Consider the following 24,773-nt stretch of genomic DNA (forward strand, 5'->3'; position numbering starts at 1 on the left):
TGACTCATGATCCTCTGAGAATCTTCTCAGATCCTATCACTATTTGACCCGTTTGCACTCTCTCCTGGTGTCATTTCCCGAGTGACCTGACCGGCAGAGGCATTTGCCATCCGCAGTGGATTTTGTGTTGCTGACCCAGCAACCTTCTCCCTCCTTCTGGCGACAGTGGCCAACTTGGCTGGGGAAACACCACCTTCCAGCAGGGGACTGACCTCAGCCCCCAGGGAGGGAGGCGGGTCTGTGACTCACCTCTCCAATCAGAGCCTTTCAGCCCTCTCACAGTGATTGGTCCAGGAGCAGTCATGTGACTCCATTACAGCCAATGAGACTCAATTCTGGGGGTTGGGTCTGAACTTTAAGAAACAGAAACTGAGCTTGAGGTGCAAACCAACTCCAGAGGCCTGATCCTTCTTGAGACTGCTTAGGAGGCAGCAAGTTTTTTTTTTGTTTTGTTTTGTTTTTGCTGTTGTTGGTTTTTTGTTGTTGTTTGATTGTTTATTTGTTTGTTAACCCCAGTGCTGGGGATCAAATCCAGGGCCTCAGGTATGCTAGCCAAGCCCACCACCACTGAACCATACCCCTGCCCCAGACAAACATTGAGCGCTAGCTATTGCCGGGTACCATGCTGAGCACGGGGGATACAACTGTGGATAATATTAGGGAACAGCCCCTGCCCTCAGTGAGCTGAGAGCCTTCTCAGGGAGGCACACATTAAGTAAATAATTGCATGGGTAATTATTTGATAAGCATAATAGGCACTGGGAAGCAAATGCTGAGGCTGTTATGGAGTGTGTAACATGGGCAATTCAAGTCTGTTGACCGACTTGGTAGCTAATCCACTTTATTCACTTGACAGATGTTTTATTGGTTGAACACTGAGTTCTAATCACTGTGTTAAGTTTGAGTGCTGGTCAGAGCAGAGGGACAAGGCCCTGGTCCCAACCTTAAGGTATACAAAGCATACAGTAAATACACAACCTGAGAGGTGGGAATGTAGCTTAGGGTGGAGTACTTGCCTAGCATGAAGCCTTGGGTTTAATTCTTAGTACCACAAAAGAAAAACACATGCGCACACCTGCACATCTGATCAACTTTATGTTCTATTCTTGAACAGGCCAACACTTGGTTCCATATAACAAAGAAGTGTTTTAATGAATTGAGCAGATAAGGTTGTCTTTTAAGATAGAAAAGAACTGGAGAAATCAGAATTTTAAAACATAAATAAAAGTGGGTTGATTATTTTGGGTTCTTTCCTGGTAATGTAGGGACATGGAAACAGAGCAGTGGTAAATAACTGATTAGTTAACAACAAGTTATTTCAGGTTGCCTTTTTAAGGTAAGGTTAAAGCAGAGAATATTTCTTTATCATGGCAGTTAAAACTGGTCCTTCTGAGAAAGTTGGCTGTTATCTCCCTAATCTTAATTTCTCTGGAAGGTTAGATAGACAGCTTGGTTTTAGTTTGGTCTGGTTTGTTGGGTTCCAGTGTAAAAGCCTGGTCCAAAAAATAGGTGTCCTGTAATTTTTATTTAACAGTATCAGCTGTGGAGTTTGGGGATCCTAGGGTATATACAAATTGCTCTCAAAAGTTGTAATTATTTATATTCCCACCAGCTGTGAGAGCTAAACTCATCCCATATCCTTCTCAAACTTTAGGTTTGTCCACTTTAAAATATTTTGTCAGTTGAATGAATGTGAAATGGAATAAATATATTTTAATTCTTCATAATTGAAAAATAGGTTTATAATTAGAATAGTATAATTGAAGGGAAGGCAAGGAACAAGAGATGGGTAAGCAAGAAATGAAAGATAGAGACCAGGCAGAGAAACACACAAAAGTTTATTTTTCAGAGCTGACAAATAAAGGACATCTCTTTGTAGGAGAGAGAGGCAAAACAGGCTTGAGTTCTGGGACTTTCATGGACGAGGTTCAGGAGTCAGAGCCAGGCAGGGCCTAATGCAGGTGGTTAAGGGTTGGGTTGGTAGTGGTGAGCCTTTCTCAGAAACACCCTTGGGTGGGAAAGCAAAACTTCTTCCTTAAAATGGCAGCTGTCACTTAAGATGGCCATCCAGATGCTAAGCAAGGACCATATAATGATGAATTTCTATGTAGTTGTCATCCAATTCAACAATTACCAGCTTCTTACCAATTTTGCTCCCTTTATATCCTTTTCATCATTTTGAACTGTTGGGGTGCAGCGGAGCGTCGGAGGGAGAGACCACACAAGAGACTCACTTCATGCAATCGCAGGGGGGAAATTTATTAGGGATCCGTTCCAGCACGCTGGGACTCTGTGCCCACTCAAGAAGGGAGAGCGACTCAGAGCCCAGAGCAGAGTTCAAGTGGAGCTTAAGTACACTTTTTGGAGAGGGTGGGGGGCTTTGCATACATCAGAACAAATCATCATGAGGCGTGGGAAAATTGAACAACAACCCTGAGTCAGGATTAGTGCATACATTGGCGGGAACAGATTGGACAGGGGTGATTGGTGCTCCTAAGTGGGGTACACATTTAAACTGATTGGTTTAGGTCCTGCAATGCCTACGTGCCAAGCAACTCGGAACCCTTAGCTATTAAACAACCAGAAAGTCAGTGGAAATATTTACTGGGCAGTTCCAGTATTGTCCTAACAACTTTACAGAGATTACAGGTTCCGGGGATAGCAGAGGAATTGTAACAATAGACTTTTACAATTTTAACAATTGTCTTTTACTTTTTAGCCCAGGCCTTATAATCTAGAAGCTTTACAATGCCCTAATCTCTTACACTTTAACTCAAGCTCTTGCAGCTTGGAATCAGCTTAGAATTTTTACCTTTACAGAACCAAATACCATTTCCTTTGTAAGGAGTTCACTATGTATTTCTAAAAGATAAAGATCCTCCCACTTTTCAAGCTTAACCACAGTATATTATCAAACACTTTCAAAGGTCAAGAATAATTCTTTAATACTAGCAAATATTCAAATCAGTGTTCACATTTCTCCAATTACCCTAATCTTTCTTTTTTTCTCTTTGTAGTGGGGATTGAACCCAAGGGATTTTAACCACTGAGGCATATCCCCAGGCCTTTTTATTTTTATTTTGAGACATCATCTGGCTAAGTTGCTTAGGTCCTGGTTAGGTTGCTGAGGCTGGCTTTGAACTTACGATCCTTTTTTTGTTTTGTGTGTGTGTGTGTGTGTGTGTATGTGTGTATGTGTGTAAGTGCATGTGTATATGTACTAGGGATTGAACCCAGAGGTACTTTATCACTTTTATTTTTTTATTTTAAGAGAAGGTCTCACTAAGTTTGTTAGGGCCTCTCTAAATTGCCAAGATTGCCCTGGAACTTGTGATCCTCAGGCCTCAGCCTCCCAAGTCCCTGGGATTTCAGGCTTGTGCCACAGTGCCTGGGTGTCCTAATGCTTTTTACACTTGTTTAAATGAGAATATACTTGCTTGGATTAGAATTGTGATTGGTTGGGCTGGGGATGTGGCTCAAGCGGTAGCGCGCTTGCCTGGCATGCGTGTGGCCCGGGTTCGATCCTCAGATGTGGTGTCTGCCGAAAACTAAAAAATAAATATTAAAACTCTCTCTCTCTCTCTCTTTAAAAAAAAAAAAAAAAAAAGAAGCCCTTCCTTATCTTTCTAAAAAAAAAAAAAAAGAATTGTGATTGGTTACTATTTCTTTGTTTTCTTTTAATCCATTGATATCTGTTGAGAGCCATAGCCAAGTAGGAATGACGCATGGCATTTTTGGTTGAAAGGTGACCCAGCAGGCCATAATAATGATTATGTTAAGATGTGCATTCAATTGGAGATTAGACCCCTGCTGTCTGCCTAGGCCTGCTACTTTGGAGCTGGGGGGGGGGTGCTCCTGGAGAGTTCCCATTGGTTGGGGAAGTGTGGTAGGAGGGAATTCCAGAGGCGGGATTTCCTGTTGGTGTAGTGTGTCCTGGGAGGAGCCCTGTGGCATTTTTCCTGGGAGCGTGTGTGGAGTGTGCTGGTGGAGTTCAGAAATAAAGTTTGTTCCTGCTTCAGTGGCTCATGATTTGTGCCCAGCCAGACTGCAGCAGATATCCTCCTCCATCTGTCTCTATCCCCAATGTCTTGAAATTTATTGGTTAAATATCGACAGATTTTCTTGTTAGTATTTCCCCAGCTTGGATTTTGCTTCATGCATCCCTATGGGATCATTTCATGTGTTCCTTAATGTCTGTGTTTCCTGTAAGGAGGCAAAGAGATCAAGAACAGGGTTGGCAAATTATGCTCTGTCTTCTTTTTTTTTTTTTTTAATTTAAATAGGATTTTATTAGGATGTAGTTACATCCATTTGTTTAGCCTTTTTCTAGAGCTACATTTTTGTGGTCAAATATCAGAATTGAATTGTGACCAGATAAGCAGCAAGGTTTAAGGTCTTTATTACTTATCCCTAGAAGGTTTGTCGGCCTCTGCTCTAAAGGCTTGATCACATTCATGCAAGGTTTGGGGGTATGATTTCTTCCTATTTAATTGCGTCGATTCCATCAGGACGCTCATGTTGTCTGACTGTTGTTCTTTCGGTCATATCATCAGGTCAATTAATTCATGGTACAAAATGGTGATATCCTGAATTCCTCCTTCATTCCTTTTCCGTTTTCCTCCGTGGGATGCTATGTAGAGAGAAATTTCCTCTCATCTGTCTCTGAGGCTCAGTTCTACAGGAAAGACAGAACAAGTGCTTGATTGTTTCTCTTTAACAGTCTTCAAAATAATGAGTTGACTTGCTAACATCTGCCAAAGATTATTGCTGAGGTGTTTTACTTATTTAAATATTATCATTATGGGCCAGGTGCCCTGGAGCACACCTGTAATCCTAGCGGCCCAGGAGGCTGAGGCAGGGGGATCTCAAGTTCAAAGCCAGTCTCAGCAATGGTGAGGTGCTAAGCATCTCAGTGAGACTCTGTCTCTAAATCAAATATAAAATAGGGCTGAGGATGTGGTTCAGTGATTGAGTGTCCCTGAATTCAGTACCCAGTTGTGCTCCCCGCAAAAAAATCATTTGATGTTTATCAATCCTCTGCAATTATTTTCATTATGGAGCCTCCAATTTTTTTTTTTTTTACTTTGATCAAGGATAGTGTCTTCCAGTTTCTTTGACAAGACTTCCTTGATTTGTGATGCTAGAAATTAGCCTCAGTACATATTGCACATTTTATGCCCAGAATCGGCTATTTATCTTTTCAAGGATGCTATTTCCTTTCAGTGGAAAATAGTATTTAGAAACCATAGTCTAGGCACTAGTGGTGCTCACTGTTCACTAAAGGTCTGGCCATTGTTTTTAACCTAAAAACAGTTGACAGAATGAGAAAATATAGTTAACTAGTTTATTTTCAGATCAGATATATCAAAAATGCACACTGAAACTTAGGAATTTTTTGAAACAAATCCAGAATCCTGGGCAGGGGATATAGCTCGTGATGGAGTGCTTCCCTAGCACACAGGAGGAGGGTTCGATCCCCAGCATCCTCAAAAAGAAGAAATAGAAAAGAAGATCCAGAATTATGGGTTTTTTATGTAACCCCTTCTGTCTTTCTTTTTTTTTTTTTAAAGAGAGAGTGAGAGAGGAGAGAGAGAGAGAGAGAGAGAGAATTTTTAATATTTATTTTTTAGTTCTCGGCGGACACAACATCTTTGTTGGTATGTGGTGCTGAGGATCGAACCCGGGTCGCACGCATGCCAGGCGAGCGCGCTACCGCTTGAGCCACATCCCCAGCCCCCCTTCTGTCTTTCATTTGCATCTCCTTCCTGGCCCTCGGCAATGCCAAATGATTCTCTTGCTTTGTGTCACACTATTGTCCGGCAGTCTCAATAATGTCAATGTCACCAATAACTAAGTGATGATTAAATACAGTCAGACTCTTTTGAAAAATCAGAATAGGACCTTCTGTAAATGAAGGTGGAAAGGAACCCAGTAGGAAGGGTCTGTGCTGACCTGTCACTCCCTGGCAGTTTGCATTACCGCTGGAACTTTTCATTCTAAATTCCGATGGTCAGGACTTTGTTCTTCAGTGTGATAGTAGAGTCCTTGCATTCTGGGAGTTTCCACATGTCTACAGAGTGGAAGAGGTGCAAGGTTTATAGCAGTGGAGGCCATCAGAATGTCAGGCCAGTGACCCAAGCCAACTCTAGGCTTCTGTTTCCCTCCCTGATATACATGAGGATAAAGAAAGGTAGGAGAGAATCTTGCACAAGTCACCTCTCTGAATCATTTCCTTTTTTTTTTTTTAAGTTGTTGATGGGCATTTATTTATTTATTTATTTATTTATTTATTTATTTATATGAGGTGCTGAGAATCGAACCCAGGAAGCCACACATGCTAGGAAAGCTCTCTACCAGTGAGCTACACACCCAGCCCTCTCATTTCCTTTGTTGTTGTTGTTGTTTTGGGTACCAAGGATTGAATTCAGGGGTACTCAACCACTGAACCACATCCCCAGCCCTATTTTGTATTTTATTTAGAGACAGGGTCTCACTGAGTTGCATAGCACCTCACTTTTGCTGAGGCTGACTATGAACTCCGGATCCTCCTATCTCAGAACTCTGGATCCTCCTGTCTCAGCCTCCGGAGCCACTAGGATTTTAAGTGAGTGCCACTGGCTTTGAGTCATTTCCTTTTACATTAAAAAAGGGAGCACAGGAATTGGATTATATTGCCCACAGCAGCTTTTTTTTTCTGTTCTCCAAACACATCTGCCCCAGGGCCTTTGCAATTGTGGTTTACTAGGCCTGGAATTCTCTTGTTCTGGCTCTTTCATCATTCAAGTCTTGAGTTTAATATTACTTCCTTAGAGAAGGCCTCCCTGACCATATAATCAGAATATTCCCTTATTACATCAGTCTTTTTTTTGGCAGTGCTGGGGGTGGAAGCCATGGCCACATGCATACTAGGCAAGCATGTTAGCACCAAGCTACATCCCCAGCCCTATTCTTCATGGTGGTATTACCTATCTAATCCATTTGACTTGTTTTTATTTATATCCCTTCTTTTCAGAATGTCAATTTGGCAAGAGTAGGGTCCTTGACTTTCTTTTTCTCTGATGTAATCCCAAGAACTAAAACAGTGGCTGGTGCCTAATGACTGCTGAATAGCAATGGCCGTTGAATGAATGCATGCCTAAATGAGCGAATGACAGTCATCTCCAAAATCCTCTTTAGTTTAAGGATATGCCAAGGATATGCTCTTAATATAGTGAGTGCAGACTCACAGACATGACAGTTCAAAGTCACAGGTAAGGGCTGGGGATGTGGCTCAAGCGGTAGTGCGCTCGCCTGGCATGCGTGCGGCCCGGGTTTGATCCTCAGCACCACATACAAACAAAGATGTTGTGTCCGCCGAAAACTAAAAAATAATAAATATTAAAAGTTCTCTCTCTCTCTCTCTCCCCCTCCTCTCTCAAAAAAAAAAAAAAAAACAAAGTTACAGGTAAGGAAATTGAGGCAGCCAGTGACTACCCTGATCCTCTCTGTGGGTTTTTTGTTGTTTTGTTTTGTTTGGTGCCCAGGATTGAACCCAGGGGCGCTTAACACTGAGATACATCCCAGCCCTTTTTTAATATTTTATTTAGAGACAGGGTCTCCACTTAGTTGCTTTGGGCCTCGCTAAATAGTAGAGGCTGACTTTGAACCCACGATTCAATTCTCCTGCCTCAGCCTCCTGAGCTGCTGGGATTACAGGTATGCACCACCACGCCCAGCTCCTCACTGTGCTCGCTTCGTGCACTCCCCTGTCCACTAGCTTCCAAGAGCTGTGGGAACTGGACGAGTCCCTTCCCCCTCCAGGGACTCTAGTTTGCATCAAAAGAGAAGACAGCCAAATAGCTCCGGTCCAGGGTTACCGTGAGATCAGGCGAGCTGACCAGCTCCAAGCACCTGCAGAGTGCTGGCGGGTTCTACACCCCAGGTCCTTCCCTGGGGAGCTGAGGGGGCGGGGTGCGGAAGGAGCCCGGCCCCGGGGCTGGGGGGAGGGGGCGGAGCCAGCTGGTTGTTTACTCACCTGGGTCCCTGCTCTGCCCCCGGCCAGCTCAGGTTGGGGGGGGGGGAGGTGCTCAGCCAATGAGCTGCAGCAGCTCTCTTAAAGGCACCCAGCAGAGCAGCTGGAGGAAAACCAGCTTGGTAACCCGAGAGCCCCTGGGCCAGGAGGCAGCTGGGCGGTCTGGGCAGTAGCTAAGCTCTCTGTGGCCACACTGCGACCCCCACGGCCTGGTCACTCCCGTCCTGAAAGATAACTTTCTTCAGGGAGATCTCCCACGTCTAGCTGCCCTGGCAGACTCCCAGGGAGGAAAGACAGCATGGCCTTGGCAGCTGCCCCCAGGAAGGCGCCCACAGGTGACAGGAAGAAGCCATTTCCCCATCCTGACCCGATTCAGCAACCCTGGTGAGTCCGGACCCTCTGGGCTTCTTGAACCTCAGGGTGGCGGGGTGTGGTAGAAAGATGCCTTCCCCGAGGGGGAGAAACCTTGGCTGCCGCTGCTGGCCCTGCTGTGTGACCTTGATCCAGTCACTCCAGTTCTCTGAGCCTCTGGGTTTTCCCATCGGGGATAACGAGGAGCTCGAATTCCCACGTCCGCTTTCCTTTTAAAGAGTTTTCTCCTGTCACACCCCCTGTTTTGAATGGTGTTTGCCTGCCAAGTCGTACCTGTTGCATAATAGAGCCGTTAATTGATTTTGAACCCTTCTCGGTTCACTGTGGCCCTCTGGTAGCCAATCAGTGTTCTCTGGTCAGCGAGATCAAACCGCTGAGCTGATGCAAGTTTAGCCCAAAGCAGAGAAATGTGGTGTTTTAGTGTGTCTGTGAGATCTTTTGGGGAGTCAGTATTTGGTTTGCATTTGACCTTCCGAAATCTGAGAAATAGAGCACTTGTGAGTAATGCTCAGAGAATGGGGACCCCAGGTGGGAAACCCCTATATGTTGCCTGCTCAGGGTTTGGGGGACCACAGGCAGAAATACTACCTTCACCTTCACACCCCAGGCTTGGCTTTAGTCTCCACGATGCTGCCTCAAGAGGAAGATGTTTTTTGTTTATTTTGTATTCTTGTTTTGGGTAAATGGGTGACCTTGATCAAGTCGACCTCTGAGCCACATCCTCAGCTCTATTTGTATTTTATTTAGAGACAGGGTCTCACTGAGCTGCTTAGAGCCTTGCTGTTGCTGAGGCTGGCTTTGATCCTCCTGCCTCAACCTCCCCTGTGGCTGGGATTTCAGGCACGTGCGCCACCGGGCAGGAGATCAGTTGTTAAAGTGAAGTCCTTGAACTTTTAAACTTGCTAGGTGTAACTGAACTGCTCCCACGCTGGGTTCACCCCAGCCCTGCAGGAGGCTGGGCAACTCTGGATGGGGGAACTGAGGGCTCCCTCCGGCTTCTGCTAGAGTGTGGCCCTGAGGATACAGGAACGGGTAGACGGGTAGACGTTCTGTGCTGCCTGCACACCAGGGATACGGGGAGGCTCTGCTGGGCTGGGAATCGGGATTCAGGGCTGCGGTCTGGAGCTCTTGGACCTCAAGCAAGTTGCCCAACCTCTCTGCGATATGAGAATTGTAATCTTGGCAATGATCTCTGTGATAATAATTATTATCTGTAATAATTACATGATAAAAAATTGTCTGATGACCATGGAACTGTGGCTTGGCTGCTCCTTGTTTAAATCCTTTTTTTTTAAAAATGCCATTTATAGGTGGTTTTGTTTTTTTTTTTTTTGGTACCAGAGATTGAACTCAAGTGCACGCACCACTGAGCCAGATCCCCAGCCCTATTTTGTATTTTATTTAGAGACAGGGTCTCACTGGGTTGCTTAGGGCCTCGCTGTTGCTGAAGCTGGCTTTGAACTCTCAATCCTCCCCACTTAGCCTCCGCAGGACCCAGCTCTATAGGTACTTTAATTTTTTTGTTGTTGTTGTTATAGATGGACTCAATATCTTTATTTATTTGTATGTGGTGCTGAGGACTGGGCCCGTGCCTCACACGTGTGAGGAAGGCGCTCTACCACTGAGCTATAGCCCCAGCCCCCTCTATAGGTGCTTTTAAAATGTAAAACTGTGGGGCTGGGGTTGTGAGCCAGTAGTAGAGCGCTCCCCTAACATGCATGGGGCACTGGGTTCCATCCTTAACACCACATAAAAATAAAGATATTGTGTCCACCTAAAACTAAAAAATAAATTAAAAAAAATGTAAAACTGTATGAACAAAAAGAATGGGAAAGGTAGCTCCCCAAGTCATGGTACGTTCCCATGAGTATTGGGACAGACACTGGGTGGGGTGCCTGCAGATGGCCTTGGTGCTGGAGGCAGTGCAGTTCGGAGGTTAGAACAGGCCCTTTGAGTCAGATGCTCTCAGGTTCAGAGAGACCTGCTGGTGAACTTGGGTGTGAGTCATTCTCCTCAAAGCCCCTTCTCCTCAGTCACTTGAGTTGACTGCCTGCCTGTCCTCCCCTGCATTGCAGGGAGTTCTGGATTATGGCAGCTCCTTCCCTCTCAGGGAAGGCGATGGGGAATGAGATGGCGTGAAAGCCAGAACAGTGCCCAAGAACAGGGAATCTAATAATTATTATCTGTAATAATTGCTAATTTTGGGGCGAACCATGTGTTTGAGTATTGTGCGCGTGGACACATAGGTGCACCTGATCACACGAAATTTAAAAATCCTCAGACCCCTGAAGGGTCGTGTTAGCCCGTCCCCCGCTCTGAGGCTAGCCTCTTTTCTAACTCACACTGGAAAATTGCAGCTGCACCCCAGGGAAGGCTCCTAAACAATTTTCCTTAGTAACTAGCCTTGGCATCTCAAGACCCTCCCAGGGGGATGCAGAGTGTGTGTGAGTGCCTCGAGCACCTGCGTGACAGTTCCAAGTACACCGAGTACCCAAACCTTGGAGGAAAATAGGTGTGAGATGGATGGACTGAGTGCAGTCGGGGCTGAGTTTCCTCCCATCACTGAGGCATAAAGGCACTTACAGGAGCAGCTATGTCAGGAAGCACTTACTGTGTGCTAACAGTTATGCTGAGTGTGTGAAGCTCATCGTGGTAGCATTTAATCCTCATAGTGGCCCGTGCATTATTCCATTTGACAGGTGAGAGTACTGAGGCTCAGAGCTACAGATCTTGAAACTGGGGGTGGGACTCAGTGGTAGAGTGCATGCTCAGCATGTCTGAAGCCCTAGGTCCCACCTCCAGCACCAAAGAGGAAATAAAGAAAAGCTACGGATTTTAAACAAGCTCATGCAGACAACAGATGGCTGATGGACAACTCAGATCTTTGTCTATCTAAATCCACGGCCAGGGCTCTTTTCCATTCCACCAGAAGTTGTAAATCGAGCTAAATACCGCAGTCCTCAGGTATGTTTTGTCCAGCCTATAGAATTTTTTTTTTTGATTGTTGCTTGTCTTTAATATTTTAAGATTTTTAAATGCCAGTGTTCAAATATGGAATTATTTAATATAAAATCCTAGATTCTAAGTTCTTTTAAAGTCAGAAATAAAAGTTGGGTACAGTGGTGCACACCTGTAATCCCAGTGGCTCTGGAGGCTGAGGCAGGAGGATCGCGAGTTCAAAGCCAGCCTCAGCAACTTAGTGAGGCAACTCACTGAGACCATGTCTCTAAATAATAGGGCTGGGGATGTGGCTCAGTGATCGAGTGCCCCTGAGTTCAATCCCTGGCACCAATATAAATAAATAAATAAGTAGGGCTGGGGATGCAACTCAATGGCAGAGTGCTTGCCTATCATGTGTGAGGCCCTGGGTTCCATTCCCAAGTACCATAAAACAAACAAATAAATAACCAGAAGGAAGATCTGGCCCTCTAGTCTGTATTCTCTTATGCCAACGATCAACTGGAACTGGTTGTTAGTTGCTTCTGTAAATAGAACCTTCGATCTCTAGTTTGCCACAGTCCCTACCACTCCCTTATAACCACCTAGTCCACATTTTCATGTGTGATACCAGCCTGACCCCACAGGCCTGTGGTCATTCAAGCTCTACATGGCACTCTAACACCTGCCATCCCCCCCAACCCCCACTGGCCCTAGTCCTAATGCTGGCTTGAACTGGCTGTGACAGGAAGTAAGTAACAATGGCACCTATCTGGCCTTCAGTTGTAACTTGGGCTAGCTATGCTCTGAAATAACTCCAAAAGTGTCTTTTTTGCATGGCTTACGGAGAAGTCACAAGTTCCCATCACATCCCATATCTTGGCCATCTGACTGTGTGTGATCTGAGTCTGGGTAAATAATACCGGGAGTGTCCAGCGTTGTTCTCTCCGTGTTGCTATCCTTTGCATTGCACACTGGATGGTCCTTGTGACACGGGACACCTGGGAACAAGTAGGGCCTGGTGGCACCAGTTCTGGGAGGATTCCAATTCCCAACCCTTTGATCAAAGACTCTGACTTCCATCTGCCTCCTGTCATCTGTTGCAAGAGGCGTGGTGGAACGGGGAGGATTTGGAGTGTCCTATGCTGACACCGCTTTTGCTGTAGGGTACACGAGAGAGAATATATAGCCCAGCTGAGAACATTCTCCCTTAGCTACACACGTACACACGCCCGCACCTGCCTAAGGGTCAGAGATAGCTTTCCTCGTGGGGCTTCACATCTACCCAGGATCTTACTGGGGCTTCTGAGATCAGATCGTTAGAGTATTGGAGATGGAAATGTGGGTGGTGCCTCCGACATAGATCACCTAAAACAGCAAGAGCAAATGGGTTTCACTTCACTTGCCGTTTTCCATCCGTTGGTATGTGGAAAAGGTGCCTGAAGCTCCCCATGGGCATCAGACCCCCAGATCTATCAGCAGTGCCTGCCACGGACCTGGCAAAGGGGGAGGAGAGCAGCACCAATGCCAGAAATCCCCAATCCTGGCACCCGCCAACCTCCTCCTCGTTAAAGAGATGAGAAAACTGGTCTGGGAAGGGGAGGCAACTGGCCCAGAGTCCTGCAGTGAGGCAGAGGCAGAGGCAGACCCAGGAGCAGGGCCTCTCTTGACCTTGACACCCTCATTAGATCTGCTGTGTTTGCTCTGAGAAGAAAACGGAAGGAACGAGGAAGGCAAATGACCAAAGCAAAACTGGGCCCTAGGAGTCCTGGGGAGCCTGGCAGAGGTGGAAGCTAAGGAATTCGGTTCTGTGCCACTAGACTGAGCCCTGCCAGCCTGTGCCGTTGGCTTCTGCTCCACTTCTCAGAGTCCCTTTGCTCCTGCCCCAGTTTCTTGTTTCATTTTCCTTGGGCAGAGAGTGCACATCTGAGCAGAGGGGCCTCTAGGGACCCTAGGCCCTACATACCCTCTTTGGCAGCCTTCAGTAAGCTCCAAGCCCTAATGCAGGGGTTCTTAACCATACCAATGCCATGGACCCCTTGGCAATCTGGGGAAGCCTTTGAAGCCCCTCTCAGCATGCATTTAAATCCATAACATAAAATACTAGGATGCCAAAGAAACCAATCGTATTGAAATACAGGTAGTAAGACTTTTTAAATGCTTATGATAATGAATACATTAAACATGAGGTCTGGTGGCAGATACATTAACAATTATAACTTTAAAGTAATGCTGAAATATCCCCAAGGTTTTAGGTTTGTGTTTGAATGTAGAAAATCTTCACTTGGCCTCTCTGACCCTTCATAGGGCATAGAGCAAAGCTGAGGCCAAGAGCAGTGAAGGGGTCCCTCAGTGCCATTGGTGGCAGAATTGGGGCTGCAGGGACATCTGGGGAGAGCAGGTGTCCCTGGGTCTCCTCCCGCCAGCCATCTCAGGGAAGCAGACTTCCCCAGCCAAGAGGAAAGAGTTAGGAAACTTGAATTTGAGGTTCCCGTCTGCCATCACCTCAAGTTTCTCATCTACAAAGGGACAAATGAGAGAGATGGAAGTGGAGGAAAGGGGATGTCAGAGGGACTTTAATGTATTTGTGTGCACAGTCGGACACTCTTTTCTCCTCATACTGACAGACCAGATAGTCCTTGTCACACTATCTGTGACAGTGTCCTTTCAGATGGCTTGCACAGTGATGTGAGCATATCTGTGGTTGAACACCCAGCTACCCCCTCTGCCAGTTCACCTCCTGAATACCTCCTCTGTCCCCACTGCTATGTCATCATGTCTCTACGGCTGGACTTTTATGACCCCTGATTGCTCTCTCTCTGCTCTTGTCTGCCTTTCACGGAGCCCAAACCTGTTTTGACCACAAGTCCTGACCATGTCCTCCTCCACAATGTCCTCAGTTGTCTCCTCACTGCCCATGAGACCAAGTCCAGCCCCTGCAAGTAAGGCAACCTTGTTCCTTCCATGTCATCTGCCTCCAGCCTCCTCTGCCTCTCCCTTTCCTTAGCCTCCTGGCTTTCTCCTCCTGCAGTGGGGTTGCAGTCCTCCCAGGTTACCCACAGTTAAGAGTGCAGCCCCAGGGAGCGAGGAGAAGGGATGATTCAGGAAACCAGAGATGCTGCTTTCCCAGAGCCTGGAGTGGTGAGCAGGGGAATCCCACCGAACACAGAGGGATTCAGATGGTGGGGGCAGGGGACGGCTACTTCTCTGTCCTCTGACTGGGCCAGATGGGTTATTTTCAGAGACCAGCCTGTAGCTCCTGGAGAGAGCTGGAGTCACCTGCACAGTCAGAGAGGGCCTATTATTTGCCATGTATATTGGAACCCGGCCTCCAGGAACAGAATACAGCCCAGCAGCCGAGAATTCATAGAATCTCTAATTCTTAGAATGTCAGAGTTGGAAGGGAGCTTGTGGGTCTGTCCTCGGGTTGAAGCCTTCTCTGCTTCAGACAGGAAAGTAAAGCCTGGAGCAGGAGAATGACTTGCCCGAGGTCACGGTGACTTTGAGGCTGAGTTTGGACTGGAGCCAACATCTCATTTTCTTCTTCATCTTCCTGCTCTGGACTCAGAGTTCTGGACTCTCACCGGGAAACTGAATAACTGGTCTAGAACTGATTTACCTACAATGGGTTAATGTGTTATTGATGGTCAGTGTGAGTGCCGGCTCTGACCAGGGTTTCTCAACACCTTAACCCAAGGTCCCTAGCTGGTGGGCAGTGATAGGTTACAAGTTTGCTGAAACAGAGCCCTTGGCCATGAGTGGAGCTGAAGCCTGGGGCAGCTGGAGGCCAGCCATGTTGGGAGTCACCTCTGGTCCCAGATAGCTTCATAAGTTTAGTCCCTCTGGGTTTTCCTGTAATATCCCAGAAGGAGTAAATTGGGAAGCACTGCATTAACCCCAAAGCATGAATAATTTTAGGGGTGCTACCAGCAAGGTAGGGTTCTAATTTTGGCTGGACTTCTCCCTTCTCAGATATATATTCAGGGTGGGAGAAGTACAGGGGAAGAAATAAAAGAGGTCCCTTTGTTGAGCCTCATTTAGTCTTTCAACCAGTGCCGTTAGTACATGCCATTATCAACTCCATGACACAGATTAAAACTCAGAGTCAGGGAAACTAAGGGACTTAAACAAGATTTTATAGTTAGGAAGCAGTGATTTGGGATTTGAGGCCAGGTCTGTCCTTCTTTGGATTCTACACTTTTTTTTTTTTTTTGCACGGGGCGTGGGGGCAGGCACTGCGGATTGAACTCAGGGGCACTTAACCACTGAGCCACATCCCCAGCCCTATTTCGTATTTTATTTAGAGACAGGGTCTCACTGAGTTGCTTAGTGCCTCACTGCTACTGAGGCTGGCTTTGAACTCGAGATCCTCCTGTCTTAGCCTTCCAAACCGCTGGGATTACAGGTGTGCCACCACTATTCCAGCCAGATTCTACACTCTTTTTTAAAAAAAATTTTTTTTTTTTTTAGTTATAGGTGGACACAATATCTTTATTTTTATGTGGTGCCGAGGATTGAACCCAGTGCCTCACACATTCTAGGCGAGCGCTCTACCTCTGAGCCACAACTTCCGCCCCCTGATTCTACACTCTTAACTATTCTGTGTAATGGATTTATTTGGGGACCAGAAGGAGATAGAGATTTGTGGCCTTTCAGGCCTGTTCCCCTGGCATCAAGGCTGCTGATTCTCCCTCCAATCACAAGTCCCCGGCTTTAAGGGAGGCCTTTAGTAGGAGGGATAGGTCCTGAAGACCCCTGAGCAGTAAGGACTTCCCCTCACACCTGCCTTTGTGGTGTGAGATTATCAGTGGGACTGGGGGTGTGCAATGTGAGCCCTGCCTAAGATCCCTTCAATATCCCCTTCAGGAAAGGCAAGATGGTGACCTATCCCTGGCTACTGTGACACCTTGGAAACCCATAGAAAGAAAACTGGGATAAAGGCTGATCCTCCCTTGAATCATTCAGTTGTGTGACCAAGCCTTTTAGACTCATTGCCTCAAGGAATCGCTCCAACAGCCCTATCTTGAGTAGCTCTTATATTATCTTCTCCATTTTACCAGAAGAAGAATCTGAAGCTGTTAGAACTCATGGAACTTATCCAAGGCCACACAGAATGAGGCTCCATGGCAGAGCTGGCATTTAAACTCGGGTCTGCTTGATGCCAAAGCCCATGTTCCCGTCACACTATAGTGCAATCTGGCAGGGTGGGGAGAGCACAGTTCTAGGTCAGGATTCAAGACCCAGCCAGAACTCTGACTTCTCAGTGGATCTGAGTTAGGGGACCTTCAGTTAAGTCTTTTCTGGATCCAGTATCTAGAACTATAGAAAGGCAATTCCTTCTCTGCCTAAACCAACAGATTAAAAAGCAAAAGAAGTATACAAACTATGGCGCTGGGGTTGTGGCTCAAAGGTAAAACACTTGCCTAGCATGCGTGAGGCACTGGGTTTGATTCTCAGCACCACATACAAATTGATAAAATAAAGGTCCATTAACAACTAAAAATATTAAAAAAAGAAATATACAAACTATTACCCATTGAGGACTTAAACAGGGGGGGCCTCGCTCTACAGAATAGCATGCTAGATGAGCAAGTTTTTTCCATTTCCAGTAATTATGGACTAATTTATCAAAGATCAACCTTCTCACTAAAAATTATTAAAAGAGCTTATCAAAATAAATTGTGTGTGTGGGTGGGGGGGATATATGTATATATTTGAAGGCATTAGAGAACTACAAAAGCACCAAGGACCTGATGTGCTGAGCCAGAGAAAAGAGAAAAGCAGAAAAAACAAGCTAAATATTCAGCTGGGTTTGTTAGTACATGCCTGTAATCCCAGTGATTCAGGAGGTTGAGGCAGGAGGATCCAAAGTTTGAGGCCAGCCTCAGCAACTTTGTAAGGCTCTAAGCAACTTAGTGAGACCCTGCCTCAAAATAAAAAATAGAAAGGGCTAGGGATGAGGCTCCATGGTTAAGCACCCCTGGGTTTAGTACCCAGTACCAATATATATATATATATATATATATATATATTTTTTTTTTTTTCCGCACTCTTCCCTCAGAGACTATGCTATTTCTCAAGAAAAGTCAAAGAAGCTGGTAGTGTTGAAAAGATGGGGTATACAAAATTGGATTTCAGTGTCTACAAAAGAGAAGTATCCATAAATACCCCAGGTTTTCAATTATAGTCCCCCAAAGGGCAAAACCCTAGGAATAGACCTAAGATAGCAATTGACCAGCCTTGACAAAACTGAGGTCCAACATATAATCAATTTTTAAAAAAATTTTTATTTTAATTTGTTATATATGACAGCAGAATGCATTACAATTCGTATTACGTATAGAGAACATAGTTTTTCATATCTCTGGTTGTATACAAAGTATATTCACACCATTTGTGTCTTCATACATGTACTTAGGGTAATGATGTCCATCTCATTCCACCATCTTTTTTTACTCCCTTGCCCGCTTCCTTCCTCACTTCCCCTCTTCCCTATCCAGGGTTTGTCTAATCTTCCTATGCTCCCCCTCCCAGCCCCACTAAGCCTCCTTATATCAGACTCCTTATTTCAGAGAAAACATTCAGCATTTGTTTTTTGGGGGATTGGCTAACTTCACTTAGCATTATATTCTCCAGCTCCACCCATTTACCTGCAAATGCCATGATTTTATTCTTTCTTTCTTTTTTTTTTTTTGCTGAGTAATATTCCATTGTGTATATATGCCACATTTTCTTTATCCATTCATCTACTGAAGGGCATCTAGGTTGGCTCCACGTTTAACTATTGTGAATTGTGCTGCAATCAACATTGATGTGGCTGTGTCCCCGTAATATGTTGTTTTTAAATCCTTTGGGTATAGACCTAGGAGTGGGATAGCTGGGTCAAAAGGTGGTTCCATTCCCAGTTTTCCAAGGATTCTCCATACTGCTTTCCATATTGGCTGCACTATTTCGCAGTCCCACCAGCAATGTGTGAGTGTGCCTTTTTCCCCACATCCTCACCAACACTTATTGTTGTTTGTGTTCTTTCTTTCTTTTGGGTACCAGGGATTGAACTCAGGTGCATTCAACCACTGAGCCACAACCCCAGCCCTATTTTGTATTTTATTAGAGACAGGGTCTCACTGAGTTGCTTAGCGCCTCACTATATTGTTGAGACTAGCTTTGAACTCATGATCCTCCAGCCTCCACCTCCCAAGTCGCTAGGATTATAGGCTTGTGCTACCACTCCTGTCCCTTTGTTGTTTGTATTCTTAATAGCTGCCATTCTGAGTGGAGTGAGATGAAATCTTAGAGTAGTTTGATTTGCATTTCTCTAATTGCTAGAGATGTTGAACATTTTTTCATATATTTGTTGATTGATTGTATATCAAAAATTCCACCAGAAAACTTCTAGAACTAGTAAATGAATTCAGCAAAGTAGCAGGATACAAAATGACTATAACAAGAATTTGGAGAGGATAGAAGTCAAGCAAAGAAAAAAGAAATGAAGTAAAGTTAGAAGCAATGTTTGATGATGCTCAGTAATTAAAAATCCCTTTAAACCCTATGTAGAATGCATTTTTTAAAAACTGAGCTAGGACCTAAATCATAGACATTTCTATATATCATGACAAAACCTCTGAAAAGGAAATGAGGAAAATTACCCCATTTACAATAGACTAAAACAAAAACAAAAACAAAAAACAACAACTTGGGAATCAACCTAACAAAAAAGGTGAAAAACCTCTATAATGAAAACTATAGAATGCTAAAGAAAGAAATTAAAGAAGATCTTAGAAGATGGAAAGATCATATTGTCAAAATGACAATATACAGATTTAATGCAATTCCAATCAATATCCCATTGACATTCCTCATAGAAATAGAAAAATTAGTCATGAGATTCATCTGGAAAAATAAGAGACCTAGAATAGCTACAGCAATTCTAAGCAGGAAGAGTGAAGCAGGTGGCCTCACTATATCAGACCTTAAACTATACTACAGAGCAATAGTAATAAAACAGCATGGTATTGGCACCAAAATAGACTGGTAGACCAATGATATAGAACAGAGGACACAGAGACTAAACCACAAAATTACAGTTATAGTATATTAGACAAAGGTGCCAAAAATATACATTGGAGAAAAGATAGCCTCTTCAACAAATGGTGCTAGGAAAACTAGAAATCCAAATGCAACAAAATGAAATTAAACCCCTATCTCTCACCATGCACAAAACTCAACTCAAAGTGGATCAAGGACCTAGGAATTAAACCAGAGACCTTATGTCTAATAGAAGAAAAAGTAGGCCCAAATTTCAATCATATCACATTAGGCCCCAACTTCCTTAATAAGACTCCTGTAGCGCAAGAATTAAAAACCATGAATCAATAAATGGGATGGAATCAGACTAAAAAGTTTCTTCTCAGTAAAGAAACAATCAGTAAGGTGAGTAGAAATCCTATAGCTTGGGAGCAAATTTATACCACTTGCATATCATACACAGCACTAATCTCTAGGATATATAAAGAACTCAAAAAACTAAACACCAATAAATAAATAAATAAAAAAATAAAAATAACCAAATCAATAAATGGCCAAGGACCTGAACTTCTCCATTTCTAATCAATTTAATGCTTTATAATACTTCGGTTTAAATGCCTACAAGAAGCAAAAATAAAAAATCTCTCTGAAGTAATACTAGGCAAGACCTCAAATTTTTCTATAAAAATTTCTTTAATACTTGGGGCTGGGGATGTGGCTCAAGAGGTAGCATGCTTGCTTGGCATGTGCAGGGCGCTGGGTTTGATCGTCAACACCACATAAAAATAAAATAAAGATATTGTGTCCACCTAAAACTAAAAAATAAATATAAAAAAATTTTTGTTTAAAACTTGATGTTCAAAGTTTAGCTGATACTTCAGTAGACAAGACCAAATGGCTGAAAACCAAAAGGAAAAACAGACAAAAACAGTAGTCCCATAGGAGATCCAAATATTGACATCATGAGATATGTAACTAAAAACACATGTGTTTAATATATTTATTATATCATAGGAAAAATAATTTTAGCAGAGAACCAGACTCTATTAAGGAGAATCAAGTGGAAATTCTAAGGTTGAAATACAATAAGTGAACTTAAGAATGCAGTAGATGACTATAACAGTTTATTAACACAGCTAAAGATAGAACTAGAAAATGAAAAGCAAATCAGTAGGAAGTATCCACATTATAGCACGTATAGTACAGAAAAAGAATAATATGGAACATGATGAAAATTACTAAATGTATATAATCAAAGGTCCCAGGAAGAGAGAATTTAGAGAGAAGTCAAGCAAAGAAAAAAGAAATGAAGTAAAGTTAGAAGCAATGTTTGGTGATGCTCAGAAATTAAAAATCCCTTTAAACCCCAAGTAGAATGCATTTTTTTAAAAACTGAGCTAGGACCTATTATGGCATCACTGTCAAAAACCAACTGTACGGGGAAATTCTTGAAGGCAGCTGACAGCTTCTCAACAGAAATAATGGAAATGAAAAAGGAATGGAATAATATCTTACAAAGTGATGAATGGGGATAATATTGTGTGAGCTTAAAGGTTCTTGAGTTTTTATATGTGTCTGAATCACTGGGGAGGTAGACAGAAGTGTTAAAATTTTAGATTCTCAGATTCCACCCCCATACATGTGCATTTAGCATCTCTGGAGTAGCACCAAGACTACTCTCCATGAGCAGTCCGTGAATTCTGATGCAGAGAATTAATGGTAGATAGTTTGCCGTGATGGCTGCAACACTTCCTCCTGTTCCTATATGCATACTCCTTGCAATGGGACTTTGCCACTCCTCCAATCAAGAAATGCAGTCTGGGCCAGGCATGGTGGCACATGCCTGTAATTCCAGAGGCTTGGGAGGCTGAGACAGGAGGATCCTGAATTCAAAGCCAGCTTCAGCAATAGCAAGGCACTAGGCAGCTCAGTGAAACCATCTCTAAATAAAGTACAAAATAGAGCTAAGCATGTGGCTCAGTGGTTGAGTGTCCCTGAATTCAATTCCCAGTACCGAGAGAGAGAGAGAGAGAGAGAGAGAGAGAGAGAGAGAGAGAGAGAGAGAAGAAATAAATAGAGTTTGCTTTTCCTTCTTTTGATTCTTGTCCTTCTAACTTTACTTCATTTCTTTTTTCTTTTCTTGACTTCTCTCCTCTCCTACCTGTGGCTTGGTTTGACCAATAGGCATTGGTTGTGATAATGTTTTTATAGCTAAGACTTAGCCTCAAGTAGTCCTGCATTTTTGATATTCACCTATTTGGAACTCAACTGCAACAAGGGATTGACTAATAAGAAGTGGAGAGAACTCTAAAGAATATAGGAACAGCAGATACAAGGAGCAGCCACCATCCCTGGGGGTGACATAGAACATCCCGAGAAGGCATGCTGCCAGGACTGAGGCCCAGGTACTTTAGGAGAGCACATAGCTGTGATTCACTAAATGGTGGAAACGTTGCTGTGGTGCCATGCCAGGCCCATGGAAGTTGGTAGAAATCATCCTCTGGAAGTTGTTGGAAATGTGTCCTCTCAGGTGCCAGGGAAAGCCATTCAGAGGGAAATGTCTTATTAGAGATAATACTACAAAGTCACTTTAAAGGGATTCTGGGAAGCTGCTGGCTGCTCCTGACCACTGTGCACCCCAGGAGTCTGATACTGGAACCCATGCTGCAGGGGCTGGGCATGGGACACCACCTGCACTTGGGGAGCCTCCACTCAGCAGGAGTCTGCTGAGCCTGCACACCGTACCCAGGAAGCCAAACTCGTCTCTCACTTCAATGTCTCTCCAGCACTTCTGCTGACAAACTGAGCCTCCTGCCTTCTGGCAAAGGAAAAGAAGCATTTCAGAGGCCCAGATCCACTTTAGTGGATCAGGAAAGAAGGGCAAATGTGGAACTGAGACAGTAAATCAATGACCCGCACAGGCCACCTTGAACCAGCCCCAGTCAACCTGCATGAGCACAACTGTGTGAATGACCCTATACAGGACCAGCCAAAGAACTGGCTAGCTGCACCCAGCCCAGATGGCCAAACCTTAGGCAAATGAGCAAATATAAAAAGTTATTTTTGAGTCCTAAATTTTGGGATTTTTTTTTATGCAAAATATCGTCATATCAGCATTGGAAGAAAGCTAGGCTGTTTTCCATTTCCCATTCTTGTGACTTTCTTTGTGCTATTCCTTATGTCCAAAGTGACATTTTTTTTTAACTCTTGCCAAATGAATGGATTTTCCTACAGTTAATTAACTTTTATTTCCTTTCTTTTTCTTTTTTTTTTGTATAAGGGATTGAACACAGGGGCTCTTAGCCACTAAGCCACATCCCCAGCTCTTTTTATTTTTTATTTTGAGGCAGAATCTTACTAAGTTGTAGGACCTCACTAAGTTGCTGAGGCTGGCCTCACTGAGTTGCAGAGGCTGGCCTTGAACTTGTGATTCTTCTGCCTCAGCCTCCCAAGCCTCTGGGATTACAGGCATGTGCCACTGTGCCCAGCAAATTAATTTTTTTAAACCTATAACACATGTAGATAAGTAAACACATCATCAATGAATAGCTTCATAATTTTGGCCAAGTGTTTGTGTTCTTGCAACCAACAGCCATCCATCCCTACCCCAATAACTCTCCCTTCCTGTCACTAACCATGCCCTGCTGCTGAAGCACAGCTCTGACTTCTTATACCATAGTTTAGTTTTGCTTGGTTTGGCACCTTGCATCAGTGGATCACGCAGAACATTCTTCTTTTGTTCAACATCATATCTGTGAGATACATCCCTGTGGCCATGTGTAGTTGCTGTTTCTGTTTGTTGCTGTATCGCTTTCAGTTTTGAACATACCATCACTTGTCCATCCGTTCCCTTGATGTATAGTCAAGTCGTTCATGGACGCCGCTGCTCCCATAGGCCTTGGATGACCATATATGTGCATCTCTGGTTATTCCTCTGAACTGAATTACTGGGGTCAGCATCATCATGCTCACAGTATATTAAAACTTTATAAAAATCAAATAGGAAATAACATGCAAATGTTAATCACAATCGTGCGAAAGGAGGGGGCAAATAAACCACATAACACCTGTGCAAAGAGTGATATGATATCAGAAGAGAAAAAGAAAATGTTGACATGGTTGATGGGTAAAGAAAATAGGAGTGACTTTTCCTCTTGACATTCTGTTTCTCCCACAAGTGTATCATAACCATGTAGTATTTTTATAATCGAAAGAAACATTTAATCCTATTGATCACCAGTGTCTTGCTCAAATGTCACTTCCCTCCAAGTAGCTTTAGCATAACCAAATTGCCATCCCCAGCTAATGTCTCACTGCATTTATACACCCCCTAGGACAGAACCACATTTCTTTTGGAGCAGAGTGGCTTGCCTAAGAAGGTGCCCCCCGAATGTCCAGTCCTTTTCCTATAATCATAGACATTTCGTTAGCAACTCGCTTTTCTTTCTTTTTCTATTTGTTCTTTTTAGATATACATGACAGTACAGTGTATTTGGACATATTATACACACATGGAGTGCAATTTATTCTAAATAGGATCCCAGTCTTGTGGTTGTATATGATGTGGAGCTTCACTGGTCATGTATTCATATATGAACATAGGAAAGTTATGTCCGATTCATTTTATTGTCCTCCTGTTCCCATCCCCCGTTACCTTCCTTCCCCTTTGTCTAATCCAATGAACCTCTATTCTTCCCTCCCACTCCTTATTGTGTGTTAGCATCCACATATCAGAGAGAACATTCCCTTTGATTTGGGGGGATTGGCTTATTTCACTTAGCATGATACTTTCCAGTTCCATCCATTTCCAGCAAATGCCATAATTTCATCCTTCTTTATGGTGGAGTGACATTCCATTGTGTATATATACCACATTTTCTTTATCCATTCATCTGTTGAAGAATACCTTGGTGCGTTCCATAGCTTAGTTATTGTGAATTGAGCTGCTATAAATGTTGATGTGGCTGCATCACTGTAGTATGCTGATCTTAAGTCCTTTGGGTATATACCAAAGAGTGGAATGAGTGGGTCAAATGGTGGTTCCATTCCAAGATTTCTGAGAAATCTCCATACTGCTTTCCATAGTGGTTGCACCAATTTGCAGTCCCACCAGCAATGTACACATGTAGCTTTCCCCCCCACACCTTTATCAACATATATTGTTACTTGTATTCTTGATAATTTCCATTCTGACTGGAGTAAGATGGAATCTCAGTGTAGTTTTAATTTGCATTTCTCTAATTGCTAGAGATGTTGAACATTTTTTCATATATTTGTTGACTGTGTTTCTTCTTCTGTGGAGTGCCTGATCATTTCTTTTGTACATTTATTGGTTGGGTTATTTGTTTTTTTTGGTATTAAGTTTTTTGAGTTCTTTATATGTTCTGGGAATTAGTGCTGTTTAGTTCTGTATGGTGGTAAAGATTTT

General features: G+C 43.7%; 1 protein-coding gene across 1 annotated transcript in view; it reads left to right on the forward strand.

Moving 5' to 3' along the window:
* Nucleotides 1-8,201: 8,201 nt before the first annotated feature.
* Larp1 (La ribonucleoprotein 1, translational regulator) overlaps nucleotides 8,202-24,773 on the forward strand; it is an 84,859-nt gene continuing 68,287 nt past the window's right edge. The window contains exon 1 of the mRNA XM_026388280.2: nucleotides 8,202-8,395. The gene's annotated coding sequence lies outside the window, so the exon portion shown is untranslated. The remainder of the gene's footprint in view (nucleotides 8,396-24,773) is intronic.

This window comes from Urocitellus parryii, chromosome 1, assembly GCF_045843805.1.
Source record: "Urocitellus parryii isolate mUroPar1 chromosome 1, mUroPar1.hap1, whole genome shotgun sequence".
NCBI lineage: Eukaryota > Metazoa > Chordata > Mammalia > Rodentia > Sciuridae > Urocitellus > Urocitellus parryii.